Source organism: Trachemys scripta, chromosome 1, assembly GCF_013100865.1.
Source record: "Trachemys scripta elegans isolate TJP31775 chromosome 1, CAS_Tse_1.0, whole genome shotgun sequence".
Classification (NCBI taxonomy): domain Eukaryota; kingdom Metazoa; phylum Chordata; order Testudines; family Emydidae; genus Trachemys; species Trachemys scripta.
The window spans coordinates 64,888,768-64,905,881 of record NC_048298.1 but is presented as its reverse complement, the minus strand read 5'-3'; the positions used below and the strand labels follow the sequence as shown (position 1 = coordinate 64,905,881).

Here is a 17,114-nt window from a genome sequence, read left to right as displayed (position 1 = left end):
GGGTGCACTAACAACTGACACAAATGCTGCTGACCCCAAAGTTGCCCAAGTTAAAATTCTTTAACCAAAAGATAAAGTGATATTTAGTCCAGCAAATCTTTGTTTGAAACTTTTTCTAATTTAATCTGATAGCCATTTTTGAAAGAAGGCTCTGCGGTTTGATGCTGAAATTCAATAAATCAGAGAAAGAGCCAGGGCATAAAAAAGTGTTTTAAAATGGGGTGTGGAAAGAAGGAGACAGAGAATTATTTTTAATAAAAAAAAATCTATTTTCAGGTGTTTTTCTTTTTCACAAAACATATCAGATAAGCAACCTTTTCACAGAAGCCAAAGTAAAAGAAGATGGATGCCTGCAGTACAAGCAAATGGTAAACAAGTTAGGGAATATTTTCTGGTCAATTTTTCAAATTCAATAAAATCTTCAACAAACTTTTATTTTGCCATTTCCAGCTCCTATATTAAAAATCTATTAGCAGAAAGGCTATTGAAAGGCTGACCACGAGCAAAAAGGCTTTTTCTGGAAACAGTTCTATTCAGTTCTCATGGCTGAACAAAAGCAGATTGGCACATTCAGTTATATACAAAATGTCTTTTAAAGGGGCCTTACCCTCCCCTTTTCCATAGCCACGCGTTTCAGGATCCTATGTGCTGAAGAAAGCCAGTGAAAGATTTGAAGGGGGTAAAAAAAACAAAACAACAACAACAGAGGCTACCATGGAGATCCTTCAAAGTCGTCTTCTTCTATAGTGGGAGGATTTCCCTTTAAATCCTTTTCAATAGCATATTGATGGCTTTGAAAGCTTAAATGGCATTTGTCAACCATCAGTAAATCTTTAAAACTGTTTCTGCAAATAGCCCAACTCCGAGTCTCAGCTTTTCCCATTAATCTGTACGTAAGGCCACTGAAGACTTTTTCAGAGCTTAGATAATGCGTGGATTAAAAGGTCCATTCAGAAGGGAAAGCTTTAGCATTCACCTTGTGTACATAGCCATTTCACCAGTAGTATTCATGGGTTGTTATTTCAACTCTGCATTTGTCCTGCAAACAAGACATTTTGCCACAAAGGCTTGGTAGAGACATTCTTTAGTGAATTGCTGAAACCTAGCTCCTCTATTTGTCATGGCTTGTTATTTTTATCAAGTGTAATCAGTTCAAATAGGAACCCTAGATTGACAACTTTACAATTATGTTATTATAAAAGAGAAAGGTACGTTTCTTTTAATTCAACAATGATGCTGATTAAAGTACAACTTGATTGCTTTACATAATGAAACACTGTCTTACATTTCCCTTAATCAGATGCCAGTGGACTGTTCTATTAGTTTTATATTGAATGTAATTAAAAAACCTTTACAATAATCATCATTCATCCACATTTTCTCTTCCTGGCTTCTTATTAAAAGGCAAAAGTCCATAGTTTAGACATTTACCAGGCTTAATATTTTATAACAGGTTGCATCATTTTTCTATTTTCCAATTTTTACACATCAGAGAAATATATTTTTCTTAAATTCCCACAATCCAAACAAACAGACAAGCAACCCCTCCTCCCTCTGCCACACACACACACACACACACACACTTGCATCTATTAGGGCAGTTCTTACATCCCTTTATTGTTTGTATTCTCTCCCTTCTCCCTTTCAGGTATTCAGACTTGGGTTCTCCTTCACCATATCTGATTTACCAAAATATTGTCCAGCCATTGTCCAAAGGATAGTCCTTCAGTTTATTCTGGGGAACTCCATTCCTCTCCTACGCCGTGAACACATTCTCATCTACAGACAGCTTCGGTCACAGCACTCTGCCTTCACTGCAAGGGAGGGTGCGCAAGTCCACTCCCCTTGCCCACAAAGGACACTGGATTTCCAGGAGGCAATCATAAAAAAAAGTAGCTCTGATGTCAGAGCTCTGAGCTATCCCACTGGAAACCTAACATTTTATTAAGTTATTGTTATTATTAGTCAAATATTGTATTAGAAATATTTATTCATATGAGAAAAGATAAAAAAAGGAGGAAGAGAAGAAAATCTGATCGAGAAAACTTCATACAAATTTACAATGGCTTTCTGGGGAGAATAGTATTAAAGTATTTTGCATATTAAGAGCAATTGCACTACCTGTAAAACTAAAAAATCCAAACCAAAATCCAAATATCTTCAGATCTTATTGTTCATTGAGTCTCCCCTAGTACACTATTTTCTTCACACTGGTCAGTTCATGAAGATTGACATAAAAACACTGCAGGAAACAGACTGGTGAGATTTTCAGGGCGTCCTTCTTTTGTGCTATACAGAACCTCTCCTTCCCCATAATACAGCCAAAAAGAGACAAGTCTTGTAGTGGATTTATATTTATATCTGGAATCATGTAAATTCTAGTCCACAATCCTTTCCTGCTCTCCACTCAAGTCAACAGAAAAAAAACCCTCCTATTGACTTCAATGGTAGAGGGTCACACCCAGATAGGTCATAATTGCATCTGATCTTTTTGCCTCTATGGTATTGTCAATATGTACCCAATTTGCTCTCTATTGTTACTGTAAGGACCTATTATGTTCTAAAAAGTGTTGGTTTCATACTAGAAAACTCTCCATGATTTGGATCCAGATTCATTCAGAGACCTCCCTCCTCATACTTTTATTTGACAATTGATCCTCTGGGGTGCTGCAGCTGACTGCATTGCCAATGGCATTACATGGCATGTTTGTTAGAGTGGGCCCTATATTAGTAAGGCTGGGGGTGGCGAAGGTGGCAGATGGTTTTAATGGAGGCCAATGGAGGAAGAAACTTCTTCCTTCCTCCCCCTCATCACCTAGTCTGAGTAATGGCATTTAGAGCACGTTGCAAAGCCTAGTTATTTAGTCAGGCCCTTCCTTGGGTAAGGCAAGTTATCTTCCTTTCTGTGGGACAATGGGAAGGTTTGTTCATGTCAACATGTCAGTTCACTTTATTTGTGGTATGTGTTAAGATTTATTTGATGTAAGTTATCTTAGAGACACGGAATAGGCAGTAAGGGCAAAATTTTCAAAAGTTCTTAAAATCCCATTGAAAATTAATTGGATGTATACATCTAAATCACTTAGACACTTTTTGAAAAATTTCCCCTCTGTACACTGGAAAAATATAAGAGTCTCCTTTGTTGCAGATTATTTTCTAACATGCAACTGTCATTGTTCCAGGTTTAATCCCATTTTGTTGTCAGAAACCTGAGTGAGTGGTTAGTGGAAGTCCTGATTCTTAAATTCTATTCCCAACACAGCCACACAGTCACACTCACGCTCTGTGATCCTGGGTTCGCCTACTTGGCAAGCAGAAACCTGCAGCTGAGTGTGTCAAAGCGTGGACCTACAGATTCGGGATCCTGGGGCTCACGGTATGGTGATAAAAATAGCCCTGTAAATGTTTGGGCTTGGACTGGAGCTTGGGCTTTGGACCGGAGCTCTAGCTGCCATGTAGATGTACCCATGGTGTCTTCCTTTAGCCATCAAATCAAGAACTCTGGTCTAGTAATATTTATTTCTCAGTGGTGTTGTGAGATGTGCGTCAAACGCTCTGAGATCCACAACGGACTAGCACTATAGAAGTATAAAGTACCATTACTAAGGTTACATTATTGCACAGCCATTACAGGACATAGACTTCTGGATTGACACGAGAGTGTTTTCCTTTCTTTTATATATCCATGGACTTTTAACTTTTGGGATTTTTCTTTGTGGGTAGGTGATAGCAGCAGCTGAACCAGGTTTGCTGAGAGCGACAAAGACCTGTGGCACCTTATAGACTAACAGATGTACTGGAGCATAAGCTTTCGTGGTGAATACTCACTTCGTCAGATGCATCTGATGAAGTGAGTATTCACCCATGAAAGCTTGTGCTCCAGTACGTCTGTTAGTCTATAAGGTGCCACAGGACTCTGTCACTTTTTACAGATCCAGACTAACACGGCTACCCCTCTGACAGTTTTGCTGAGAAACTTGAGAGCTGCTTGGTTGAAACTTGGGGCTGGATGGAAGGAGGCTAAGAGTAAATAGGAACTCTCATAATTAGGGCAAATGTTTTGTTGTTGGGATAGTTACAAATCCTGTAATTTCTCTGTTTTCTAGAAGAAAAATCCTGGATATAGAAAGCTGGTTTAAAAGGGGTCCATACCACACTGAAGGAGAGACAACCGAAGCTCTCTCCCTTCCCTCTTGGGTTTGAGTATCCCCAGTTGTGGAGACCCAGGCCAGATTCTTGTCCTATCTCCCACTGCTATGGCGAATAGGGTGAAACGTTTAGCTCAAAGCTGCAGCATAGAGCAGATGCATCTGACGAAGTGAGTATTCACCCATGAAAGCTTATGCTCCAGTATGTCTGTTAGTCTATAAGGTGCCACAGGTCTGTATAGCATTTAATTTCAGAAAGGGGACCTAACAAAAATGAAGAGGTCTTTGTCGCTAACTACTGGATGAGTAGTTTTCTGTTCCCTGAGTGACCAGAGAAGGGGCTGCACTAGAGTAATCAGGAACCTGCTAGAACCAGTTAAGGCAGGCAGGCTAATTAGGACACCTGGAGCCAATTAAGAAGAAGCTGCTAGAATCAATTAAGGCAGGCTAATCAGGGCACCTGGATTTTAAAAGGAGCTCACTTCAGTTTGTAGTGCGAGAGTGTGAGGAGCTGGGAGCAAGAGGCACAAGGAGCTGAGAGTGGGAGGGTGTGCTGCTGGAGAACTGAGGAGCACAAGCATTATCAGACACCAGGAGGAAGGTCCTGTGGTGAGAATAAGGAAGGTGTTTGGAGGAGGCCATGGGGAAGTAGCCCAAGGAGTTGTAGCTGTCATGCAGGAGGCACTATAGACAGCTGCAGTCCACAGGGCCCTGGGCTGGAACCCGGAGTAGAGGGCAGGCCCGGGTTCCCCCCAAACCTCCCAATTGACCTGGACTGCGGGTTCTCCCAGAGGGGAAGGTCTCTGGGCTGTTCCCCAACCCACATGGTGAATCTCTGAGGCAAGAAAATCCGCCAATAAACACAGGACCCACCAAGATCGAGGAGGAACTTTGTCACAATAGCTATGGCACTCGACCCAAGGTTTAAGAATCTGAAGTGTCTGAGAGGGACGAGGTGTGGAGCATGTTTTCAGAAGTCTTAAAAGAGCAACACTCCAATGCGGAAACTACAGAAACGAACCATCAAAAAAGAAAATCAACCTTTTGCTGGTGGCATCGGACTCAGATGATGAAAATGAACATGTGTCCGTCTGCACTGCTTTGGACCATTATTGAGCAGAACCTGTCATCAGCATGGACACATATCTTTTGGAATGGTTGTTGAAGCATGAAGGGACATATGAATCTTTAGGGCATTTGGCATGTAAATATCTTGTGATGCTGGCTACAACAGTGCCACGGGAATGCCTGTTCTCACTTTCAGGTAATATTGTAAACAAGAAGCAGGCAGCATTATCTCCTGCAAATGTAAACAAACTTATTTGTCTTCGCAATTGGCTGAATAAGAAGTAGGACTGAGTGGACTTGTAGGTTCTAAAGTTTTACATTGTTTTGTTTTTGAGTGCAGGTTTTTTTACATAATTCTACATTTGTAAATTCAACTTTCATGATAAAGAGATTTCACTACAGTACTTGCAATGGGGGAACTGAAAAATTCTATTTCTTTTGTTTTTTACAATGCAAATATTGGTAATAAAAATAAATATAAACTGCACAGTGTACACTTTGTGTTCTGTGTTGTAATTGAAATCAATATTTGAAAATGTAGAAAACATCCAAAATATTTAAATAAATGATATTCTATTATTGTTTAACAGCACGATTAATTGCAATTTTTTTAATTGCTTGACAGCCAGTGTGTGTGTGTGTGTGTGTGTATTATATAAATATAACAAATATTAAAATCTCAAATCTCCATATCTGAGGAGGTAGAAACAAGGCTGGAGAATCTGTTATCTCATAGACTTCAAGATCAGAAGGGACCATCATGATCATCTAGTCAGACCTCCTGCACATTGCAGGCCCCAGAACCTCACCCAACTATTCCTGTAATAGACCCCTAACTAATTTTTGGCTGAGTTACTGAAGTCCTCCAGTTTGAGGATGATGTCATCCTGGAACATTTCTCCAATGTCTTGCTAGCAGGGGAAAATTATTCTGCAAACTCTGTCAGTGCTTGGAAGTTTTTATTTTTGAAGAGCAATGTCTGTGATATAGAGCATATGCCCCTTTCTATGCATCCACACCATAAAATATTTTTCCAAGTATCTATAATGGCTGCTTTTTTCCCCCACAGGGGCATTCTCTGTATAGTCTCTCTCTCTCTCTCTCTCGATTTTAACAGTTCCTAGCACAAGGTAACTCCAATCCTGTTTAGAGCCCCCCGCTACAATAGAACCACAGTATAAATAATAAATGCAGCCCTTATAGGTATTTGATTTTTTAAATATGATCTTCTCATTACAAAACTTGCCTAATGTCTATCCGCTTTTTAAAAGCCAACTATATACCAACATTTTCTTATTTCTGAATACCAGGTAAAGAAAAAAACCCTACAAAAATACACTATAGCAAATATTTTTATAACCAATTTCAATATATATAGTTCAGCTGTAATTATTTTCTGCGCGCGCACACACACATTCTCATTCACTTTGAATGGCTTCTGTTGATGTCATTGGCCAAACTCCTGCTGATTTCAAACAGCTGTGTGTGTGTGGGTGTGTGTGTGGTTTTTTCCATTTTCAGTAGCTGAGGAATATTATCTAATTTTAATGAAACCCCCAATGAAGTCTATAAAATTCCTGGTGAATTCCAAAAGAACCTCAGGTGCTGTAGGAAATAGTGACAGATAATCTTCCTTGGGGCAGTAAAGTGCTATTGGAGGAACTGTGTTTCAGAGGGGATGTAACTTTTGTTCAAAGTTCTCATGACCTTTATGAAAAGAATAGGGATGTTAAGCCTGTGTCCTGCAGAACATTTCAATTTGGCTAATTATATTCTACCTACTAAAAATGCTCTGTGGCTGGATATGGTATTCTTCTTGACCTCCTGAATTGTCCTAAACTGTTGGGGTAGTGTTTCTTTGAGATTTCATTCATTTTATTTATTATTAATTTATAATTATTTTTAAAGTGCTTTGGGATTCTTCTGGATGAACTAAAGCATAGTTTAAACTGGACACCGATCCTTGATTCAAATATATACATTAATTTACTAAATATAGTGGGAATCAAGGTTTGTGGAGTAGGGAAATTACCCTTGTTAAACATTTACCATTCAATTTCAAGTACTGATTGCATATTATTATTAGTAGTAGTTTCACATTAATACCTAAAAGTCCCTACTTCTATCAGTACTGGATTACTGTACTGTACTTTATTATCAGTACTAATTACTATACAAAACAGTAAAAGACCCTGCTCCAAAGACCTTACTAGCTAAGTAGACACACAAAGGGAAGTGAAATCACTCATCCAAAGTCACATAGCAAATCAATGGCATGGCTAAGATTAAAACCAAGGTCTCCGGAGTCCCAATCTAATGCACCATTCACTAGAGCACAGTACCTCACCTTTGAAATACCCTCTCTACAATGGGCCTTCATAAATCATGTTTAAGGAAATGATGGTTAAAAACTATACCAACCAATACAGGAATTTCCACTAAAAGTACAATTCAGAGACTGCTTGCCTTTGATAACAACTGTACAATCAGTGACAGAGCATATGCTCAACATATCACTGACAGAGTACTAGTCAATTGTGACCAAACATCAAAAATGACATGACCAAATATCTATTAAAGGCAAAATGTAAAAGCTACTTAATTTTAAACTGTTTAGGGTGGCAAATAAATAATTGCAAATTCATTTATGTTTTAAATGAAAGGGCCTGATCCTGCACCCTTTACTAATGCTAATTATGGGATTTATGTGAGAATTATTTGCTCACTTACGGGTTGCAGGATTGTGTCCTAGCAGTTTATCATATATCTACAATTTAATGAGTTTATAGTGAAATAAAATCTTGTACTTTAAAACCTCTCACCCAAACCATCTAAGCTCATGGCTAAATAGGTGGCTGGAGGGGTCAAGGAAAAAAGAAATAACTGCTCCCAAAGAGCATACTTGAGGCTTCATCCTATAGTGCAAACATTTGAGTGTTTAAAGTCAGATGTCTACTCAGATAGTTCGTTATACAGCTTTTACACTACCGAGCAACAAGTTAGTAGTGTCCAACAATGATGGCCATGTACACTTACAACCTATGTATGTATGACTTATTGGCAGATTCCAATTAACAAATTAATTATCCAAAAGAAACTATGATGAATGACACTGAACTACGATTAGGAAAATTAAACATAAAAAATAGCTCTGCATGTTATGTTATGTAAATCTAAAGTATGCTTTCTCCATAAACAAGAACAGAACCTGCATACACTAAAACAGATAAATTACTCGTCAGAAACTTTGTTTTATTTGCATAGTATTATAGATTATGCTTTACAATAGCAGCCCAAACACATGGAACTACCTTTAGTCAGGGCCTCTCTTCTATGTCACCATCCTATTTTCAACTAACAATGCACTCAGATGAGTCAAAAACATGTACTTTGCTCCCACCATTACAATTCCTACTCTCCTTTTCTTTACCCTTTTCAAAAACATGAAAGCATTGGATTGCTAATTACTTTTATCCAGCCTATAGGAAAATTAGTTTATCTTCTTGATCAAAGCAAATTAGGCAGATCATGGCTGATTAGAATGCAACAGTAAAATCTCCATACTTTCTATTCCACCCCCTTTTCTCTCAGAAATAGGGCCTGTGTCAAATATGTAGGTATTTCCCACGGCCAGTCTGGACTCTGTTTCCAACAGGCACTGGGGCTGGGACAATGGTTCTTACACAGACACTAAAGTTCTTTAGTTCAGTCATTATGCAAGAAAAGAACTGGTAACCCCTTAGCTAGCATTTGATGAAACATCTAGATTTACATATTTTCCTAATTGCATTTTTTGAATGTGAGTGAGATTTATCTGACCAGAGTTAAATGCCTCCTTTATTCCACTATCCAAGGCAAAATACAAGTCCATGCTCTGAAAAAAAAAAATGCATGCAGAATTTTATTCAGCCTGATCTCAGCATTACAATTTTGGTCTTCAATAATGTGGGGGAGGGGAGAGGTTAGAGTAGTGAAAGGAGGGAACATATACCTTCACTTCTCAAAGCATAAACATTGTTTTCCAAAGAATGACTTGCTTAGCTGCTTCCAAGGTACTCTTGATTTTAATGCTAAAAACTGCTCCTTGTCATTAAGTTCTATAACCAACATTTTCTATTATCAAAGTGCAGCAAAATTAGTTCCTTGTCCCTCATAATTCATTTCCCCTAAAATTTGTGTCCTATGGCTATAACAGATTAAAGCTAGGCCATCCTACTACTTTATTTATAATCAATTACTATAAATTAACAGTAAATCTTACATTTAGCTCCATTTAAACTTCACTATGCAGCTGCCCATTTGAAAATAAAATGGTTGCCTTCTTTCACTTCAGTGGGCACAATACAAAACATCCATTGAGCTTTTCCTTTATTGCAGCTGCCAATGCCCAGCCGACTTTTAACAAACCAACCAAGCGGAATAACAATGCAGCTGCAACATTTTATGGTATTTCTGTTAGTTCTCTTTTGAGACTGAAGGTGTTAATTAGGAATCAAAGAATACAACCCTGCCAGCTTTCTTTCACAAACTATACACTGGCCACTGCAGTTTTCAGAAAAAAAAATAAATCTAATAAAGGGACAAAAATGTTGTTTGTCACACCAGTAACGTGTACTTAAGACCCTTTGATCATGAGCTTTTTATGTAGTCTTGTCAGACAGGCTGAAAATATTTTTTCCTCCCTTTTCTCCTTTCTGTAGGCTTTTCTGAATACGGATTCTAAGACTGTCTGAAATGGTAAAAAACCCAATATTAAGTGAATGCTTTACAGGTGAAAAATAGCCTTCCTAAGCAACCCAGTTTTGTTAAAATCATATCAATAGTCCACATTTTCCATTAAAACATAAGATATTCTGAAATACTTTGTATGTGTCTTTACTATATGATTTAATATTGTAAGTACTTAAACATTTGCAGGTATTTCAATATAAAATAATATTTAAATTACAAAGCTGCTCATTATTGTGTGGAATCATATTTTGCATGAATGTAAAAATAATAATGCAGAATGATGTAGGAGTTTACTTTATGTTGTATAATATTAATTACATATTCATAGTTACATGTATACTATCCAATGTATATTTGCTATTTTTATATATACATATTAAGCATGACCGTATTAGAGTGCCGTATATTCAAAGGTAACAGCATGAAGTCATTACCTTTAATCTTCAGTCAAAGTTAAAAGCTTAAAATAAGTTTATGAAGTTAGCACTGCTGGGAATTAGTCAAGCTTGCTAGCTTTCCCAGCAAGAGGTTTTACTGCTAGATGCACAAATCATGCCAAAATCCATTAATCCGCCCACAGAAAGGCAGAAAGAAGCTCTGGTTGTTGATTTAATGTTAATGAATTGAATGGCCTTCTAAGGCTACCTGCAGAGTTTTCTAAACTGTAAAACAAATAAAGTCATTTTAAGTAACAGTCCAGAAACATAAATAACTCTATTCATCTTAAAAAGAGAGTGTATGAACTATAAAGTTATGAGATATATTGGTAACCACTCCACTTACCTTATAATACTTTATAAGTAAAACCTAATCATTATATATTATAAAAAGAAATTATGAAAATAATGGTACTTATAGTGGGGTTCAGCTATTTGGGAGCCCAGGTGCAGTAGACTTGATATTCAAGAGAATGTTAAAACACAGATCTTCGTGATGAGACTAGATTTTAATCAGCATTGACATTACGCACAGCACTATGTCTCATGAACAGTGAAATCTATCATTGGCTCTTATAGAAGATATAAACACAACAAAATGGTTCACCAGAAAGAGTTCTATTTATACTTCTAACAACACCATGAATTTTTCCCCTCAATGCCTTAAGCCTACTATTAGCATAAATTCATACACTACTAAAAATCAGTAAGCATGATGGAGAAATGCTTAAACTTAAAAATCGCATCAAACATTTATGCACAGCGTTAAATTCTCATAAAGTATTTTCTGGACCCCTGGGACTCAGGGCTTCTGCACTGTGGTATGGGGGGGGGGGGGCTGGGACTCAGGACTTCTGCCCCGCAGGTTTGAAAATATTCACCAGAACTCTGCTCCGGACAGCTCCGGCTGAATTGAAGTCCTGTTTATGCATAATTGTTATTTTTAGTGAAGTTTAAATGGTTTATTATTATAAAGCTACTAAGTACATTTTGGCCCATTTCCTTTTTTTTGGTTATCTCCTAAAAGAAATCTTAGGACCAAACTCTAGCTTTTAATACATTTGCATGGTTCCCTGTGACTTCACTGGGAGCTGGGCATGCATGTCAAAGATCAGAATTTGGCTTGATTTAAAAAAAAAAAAAAAGACAAACAATTTTTACAGGGATGTTGTCTCTGTAGATTACGCCTTGTTTATACATGGAATAAGGTTAAAACAGCAAATGCACTTTAAATTGGCTGCTGTAGTTACTTGCCATAACTTTTATTCTGTTATAACATCATTTTGGTGTTGCAATGTCAAAAATAAATGAAAATATACCTATGAAGGAGGCAAATATAGAAAGAATACATTACTGTATTAAGACGTTCATAAAGTAAATTTAATTCAAGTCTTGGAGATAAAAATTTGTTGTCCTTTTATTTAGGATTGTATATATGCAGTTATATTAGTTATTCCATAACCAGCTGTATGACCTTTTCCATTATAAGCACAAATTTGATGGGGCTCTCTTAAAAATGCTCTTGTGGATAGACAGAGGATAAATTAAATTTTGTGGAAGTTTGGCATTAAATGGACAAAGTGTTTTTTATATGTGGTGCATTAAGGGGAGGGAGAAGTGTTTTTCCTTTTTTTGGAAAATACTTTTTAGTCATCGTTCAAAAATGGCTTGATGTATAAAGTCAACGTTTCTTTGATTCACAAGTCTAAGAAGAACTAGTGAGTGGGATTATTTTTATAGCCGCGGGTGGAAATCTTGCATTTACTTGTTATGAAAACTTGAACTCCAAAGAGTTGGCAGAATTTCTAAACTCTACTGTCATAGGCTGTGAAATTTACATGTAAGCACCTATTGTAAGCACCTATGATGGGATTTTTAAAAATAGTCAGTGGTGACCTAACTCTGCTCCCAAAGAAATCAATGGGAGTTTTACCATTGCCTTCAATAGAAGCTGAGTTGGGCCAAAGTAGCATGCTTTTGAAAACCCCATCTCCTAGACTTAAGGGTCTCCAAGGTTATGTCTATGCTGAAATCAAACACCCACAGCTGGCCTGTGTCATCTGACTTGGGCTCATGGGGCTTGGGCTAACAGGCTATTAAACTGCAGCGTTGATATTCAGGCTTGGGCTAGAGCACAAGCTGTGGGACCTCACCAGGGTAACCTCTACACTGCAATTTTATGCATTGCGAGCCCAACTCAGCTGACACGGGTCAGTCGCAGGTGTTTAATTGCAGTGTAGACATATCCCAAAACTCCACATAAACACTTGACTGAATCTAAAGTTCTGAGAGCCAGGTAGTTCCAGTTCAGTGGAATTAGAGGCTCTGCTGGCAAAGATAACCCAAATAGCTCCTGCTCACAGAATTTAGCTACCTGTCTTAGCTACATGAAACACTATCATTCTCCCAGTTCAAATCAGTGGATGCACTTGAGCCAAAACAAATGATGGATTCTATCTTGGCACTTTCAATGAAGAGCCTTTGCTTCTAAATTATTTTCCCCCTTTGGTCTAGCAGGTTCCATATCTGTTTACTTTCAGGACAGGGTTTACTTGCCATTTGGTTTCGCAGGTTTTTTTCTGAGGACACAAAGTCAGATACTCTGTTGATGGGGACCATACAAGAATCTGTATAGATAGGACAGTGTTAGTGCAAAAGCTGTCTCCAATTTTGGGGATTTTATTTATTTTTATTTAATGCTGGGTAACCAATTTTGTAGAGTTTTTTTTTTTAAATGTATGTGCTTCAGAGACAAATGTGATGGGCACAGTTTTACAAGTCAGAAAATACATATACAAATCAGACTTGTCTCTCCCTTGACAAATTTTCTCACTAGGTTAACAGTTCACAATATTTCATTTCTCATCCTCTATATATAATCCACAAACAATACCCTGAAAACCAAAGCCCAATATGAGCCAGCCACCCTCATTCTGCTGCTCTTTCAATCACATGCATCATTATTAAGTTTCTGCAGACCAAATTAGGCTATCAGTAACACCTGTGCCACCCCATTGTGTTAAGCTTATGCCCTCAGTGATGCCCATGCAACTCCATTGACTTGAAGGATGTGCTCAGGTGCAATTGTACTTTAATAAACAATTCCATTGATGGAATGGAATCTGTCTCTCATTCAAGTTTCTCTGTATTGTCTCTGTGAAGGTAACAGAAGAAAAAAGCATTAAAACATATTTTTTGTCACTGTCATCAGTGTATATAAATGTATGCACATAGGCAGCAGGTTTAGGACTAAAATATGACACTGTGTCCACATGGCACATACAGCATCATACTATTTTTGTAGCTGCTAACCAATAATTATATCTACTTTCATTCTTTACAGAATCCTTTCAGATAACTATTACTGCTGCAAAGTTAGAGGAAGTATTGTACACAAGTCTTGACAAACCAAGAGTTTATATGTTGCATCTCCATTCCTAGCAAGACAGACATATTTACAGCAGTGAGGAGACAGATTCTACAATCAACAAAGAAACTTACTGTTAAACTTATCAAACTTCTTTTGCAGAACTAGTTTCCATATGAAGCTACACTCCAAGGTGTTTGCTATTTGTCTCCCTTCCTTCTCAAAGAGCAATTAACATCTTACCCATGCACTTATTTACAGAACGCTAATGTGACCATCATCTTAATGGTAAAGTAGGCATGTATAGTTCCAAAATATATTGTTCTTTTTAACAAAATGTTAAAGATGAAAATTTGACCTAAAACAGGTGAGCATATTTAAAATCTATATAGTTTCTTGAACAATGTTCTTATTACAATAAAATTATTATTGGAAACAAAGCAGGTAAGATATTTCTCATTTTCACGGTATACATGAAACCCATCTCATATATATTACAGGTAATTAGTTCAATAAAATTTACAACCATTCATTGAGACTTTTCGGAGGCTCGCTAATAACTGCCAAGCTCTTTAGATCTGATGATGCTTAGAAGGTCTGGTAATTTAAGAGAAGCAACAGGAGTACAACCATTTTCAGTACTACCAGTATCCATTAAATTCTGCTCTCAGTTATCCAGGTAGTAAATCTATTGCTCTGAATTTATGCCTCTGTAAAGGAGAACAGAATTTGGCCCTGTAAATTTCCTGAAACAAAATTAGTTTCCAGTTACATGGCTGCTTTAACATCATTAGTTCCAAATGGCTATTGTGTATTAACCTGATAGTTTGTCTCACAGATTCGGGAATTCTTAGCTTCTCTGGGCAACTCATCTCTAAAAAGATACACCAGAAATAAAAAGGGCCCATAGAAGGGCTACAAAAATGGAATAGAAAGGCTACCATGTAAGAAGAGACTAAAAAGATCAGGACTGTTAAATTTAGAGACATGGTGAATAGAAGGAGGTGAGCCAGAGGTATATAAAACAATGCTACAGAGAATCTCAGTCAGGCATGTTTACTCCCTTCTCAGATTACTGGAACAAGGGGACACGCCTTGAAATTAAAATCAACAATTTAAAAACTGATAATTTACACTATGCATAATTAAGCTGTGGAACTCAATGTCACAAGATATTATTTGAGGTCAGTACCTCAGCAGGATTTAAAAAAAGTTTGGACATATGAGTTATAATAATTTCCACAGTTGCATTAAATATAGCATGATACAAATTTCTGCTTTAGTGCATAAGCCTACAATTAAATATTCAAGTTTAGGAATAAACTTCCCCTGAAGCATTTGGTACTGGCAAATATTGGAATGGTATATTGGATTAAATGAACCATTGGTCTGATCCAGTGTGGCAACTCCTATGTTCCCAGGCACAGCAGACTGCACCTGACAACTTAATTTTGATTTCTTCAAAAAAATCACTACTTTTTTTATATCCCTCCGGACCTTTTAAAAGATTGACGACAATTGACCAGAGCTCAGACAGTGAATTGCAGTAGACTGGACAGCCCCAATCTCCACTGCAGTCTTCTTTGAATATACCCAAGTTCTAAGAGTTTTTGGAATATTGTTGAATTAGGAACATTAGTGTAGAACCAGTCAGTGTTTTGAAGTAGATGTTAAGAAATGTAGTCAGTCAGCTGGTATCACCAGATATTACTAGGTCTTTGCACCATCTGGGGACTGAATACTTGCAGACTTAATCCCTGTCTTTCAATCTTTGCAGTTATGTAGGTTTTCTGATTTCAAAAGTGACTGTCAATCACAATTTTATATGGCGTGCTTAAAAAAAAAGAAAAGAAAATTGTTCACAGGGTCAAGCAACTTCAGAATCTTTTCCCCATCTTGCAATGATATTTTCTGTATCTCACAGATTGTGACTTGCATAGGAAATGATCTTCTGATCTCCATTCTTCATTTCATCTCTTAAAATGGTACCGAAGCTAACCAGACTACATAATGATTTTGGAATAAGGCATTAGAGCATAATATGAGATAGTGGAAGAGTCTTCTAATTCAGATTTGAGGTCTCGAAAAGTCTTCTGAAAGACACATAGCCAAATAAATTTAGCACCTTGTCTTGTCAATGCCTGTAAAGGTTTACTTAAACTTGAAAACTCCTTTCTAAGTCTGGAATGATAACTTGCCATGCCTAGAAAACTTTTCAGTTTCCCAACATAACTTTTCTCCTGACGGGCCACATTTGAAAAGGTATTTAGGTGCCCAAAGATGCAGATAGGTGCCTACTAGGCACTGCCTAGTGGGATTTTCAAAAGCACCTAGACGTTTAACTCCCTTTGAATGCAGACATCTAAATAAATTTTAAAATCTGGCCGCAACAGCTTCTGAAGAAAAAAAAATATATCCATAAACTTACTTAAAAAATTTACTTTTATAAAATCATATTGAAAAATTCAGACACTAAAAAAAAATCCTTCAGGACTTTTGCTCTTTTCTATTTCATAATTTTAATAATTATCACTACAATATAAATAATATACATGACCATCACTGCAGTTGAAATAATTAGCTCTTATCTGGTCTTACATTGAAAGACCTCAGCTCTTGAGATTTCAAGAGTCTTTTATGTCTTAGGCTGTCATGTGGAGGAGATCTCACCATGCATCTAGAGGCTTCATCTAGTTCCAGTTGATGGTTGTTTAAATCCTACTTTGAAACTGCCCTTTAAGAAGGAGCAGGGCCAGTGTACTTGTGCCATATCAGCTGTCCCTAATGAGCTTTAAAAGAGGGTACCTGGGCCTAGAAAAGGAGAGACCCAGAGTCCCCTCAAAGGGGAGTCAGTGAGAGCCTGGGAAGTGGAGGTGTAAAATCCCCTGGGGATTATAGTTCAAGGTGAGCTGAAGAACTGTTTGTTTGTTTTACCTCTGCTGAGAAATAAAAGTGCCTAAAAGAATTTGTGGGCATGACAGAGGGGCTTGTGCAGGCTGGGGAGAAGCCCAGCCATGTTACATTGTGTTTATCAGATATATCATGCCATCTACGGTCAAGGCTGCTTTGGTCCTGCAGCAGACTAGAAATTCTCTGCAGTAGCTTCAGGTATAGTCAACAACTGAGGTTTTTACTGAATATGAAAATAAATATTGTCATATTAAATTCATTTTACTCTGCCCCTGAATGTTTGTACTACTCAGGCCAGCATGGTGTGACACTCTGTCTCCATCTGGTGGTGGCTAGGCCACATAGAGGTTGATGAGCCTGTTACAGCCTTGGGTGAAAGAGCTAGGTCTTTTTGCTCAGGAAGTAGAGGTTCATGCATTACAATCCATTGGTGTATATATATATATATATATA

At 37.4% G+C, this 17,114-nt stretch overlaps 1 protein-coding gene across 3 annotated transcripts in view; it reads right to left on the bottom strand.

Annotated features, from left to right (window-relative positions):
• LGR5 (leucine rich repeat containing G protein-coupled receptor 5) overlaps window positions 1-17,114 on the bottom strand; it is a 121,702-nt gene that overhangs the window by 88,785 nt on the left and 15,803 nt on the right. Inside the window, exon 1 of one of the 3 annotated variants that reach the window (XM_034771486.1) lies at window positions 1,689-1,790. The exons of the other annotated variants lie outside the window; for them this stretch is intronic. The gene's annotated coding sequence lies outside the window, so the exon portion shown is untranslated. Of the gene's footprint in view, window positions 1-1,688; window positions 1,791-17,114 lie in introns of those variants that run through there. 3 annotated transcript variants of the gene reach the window in all.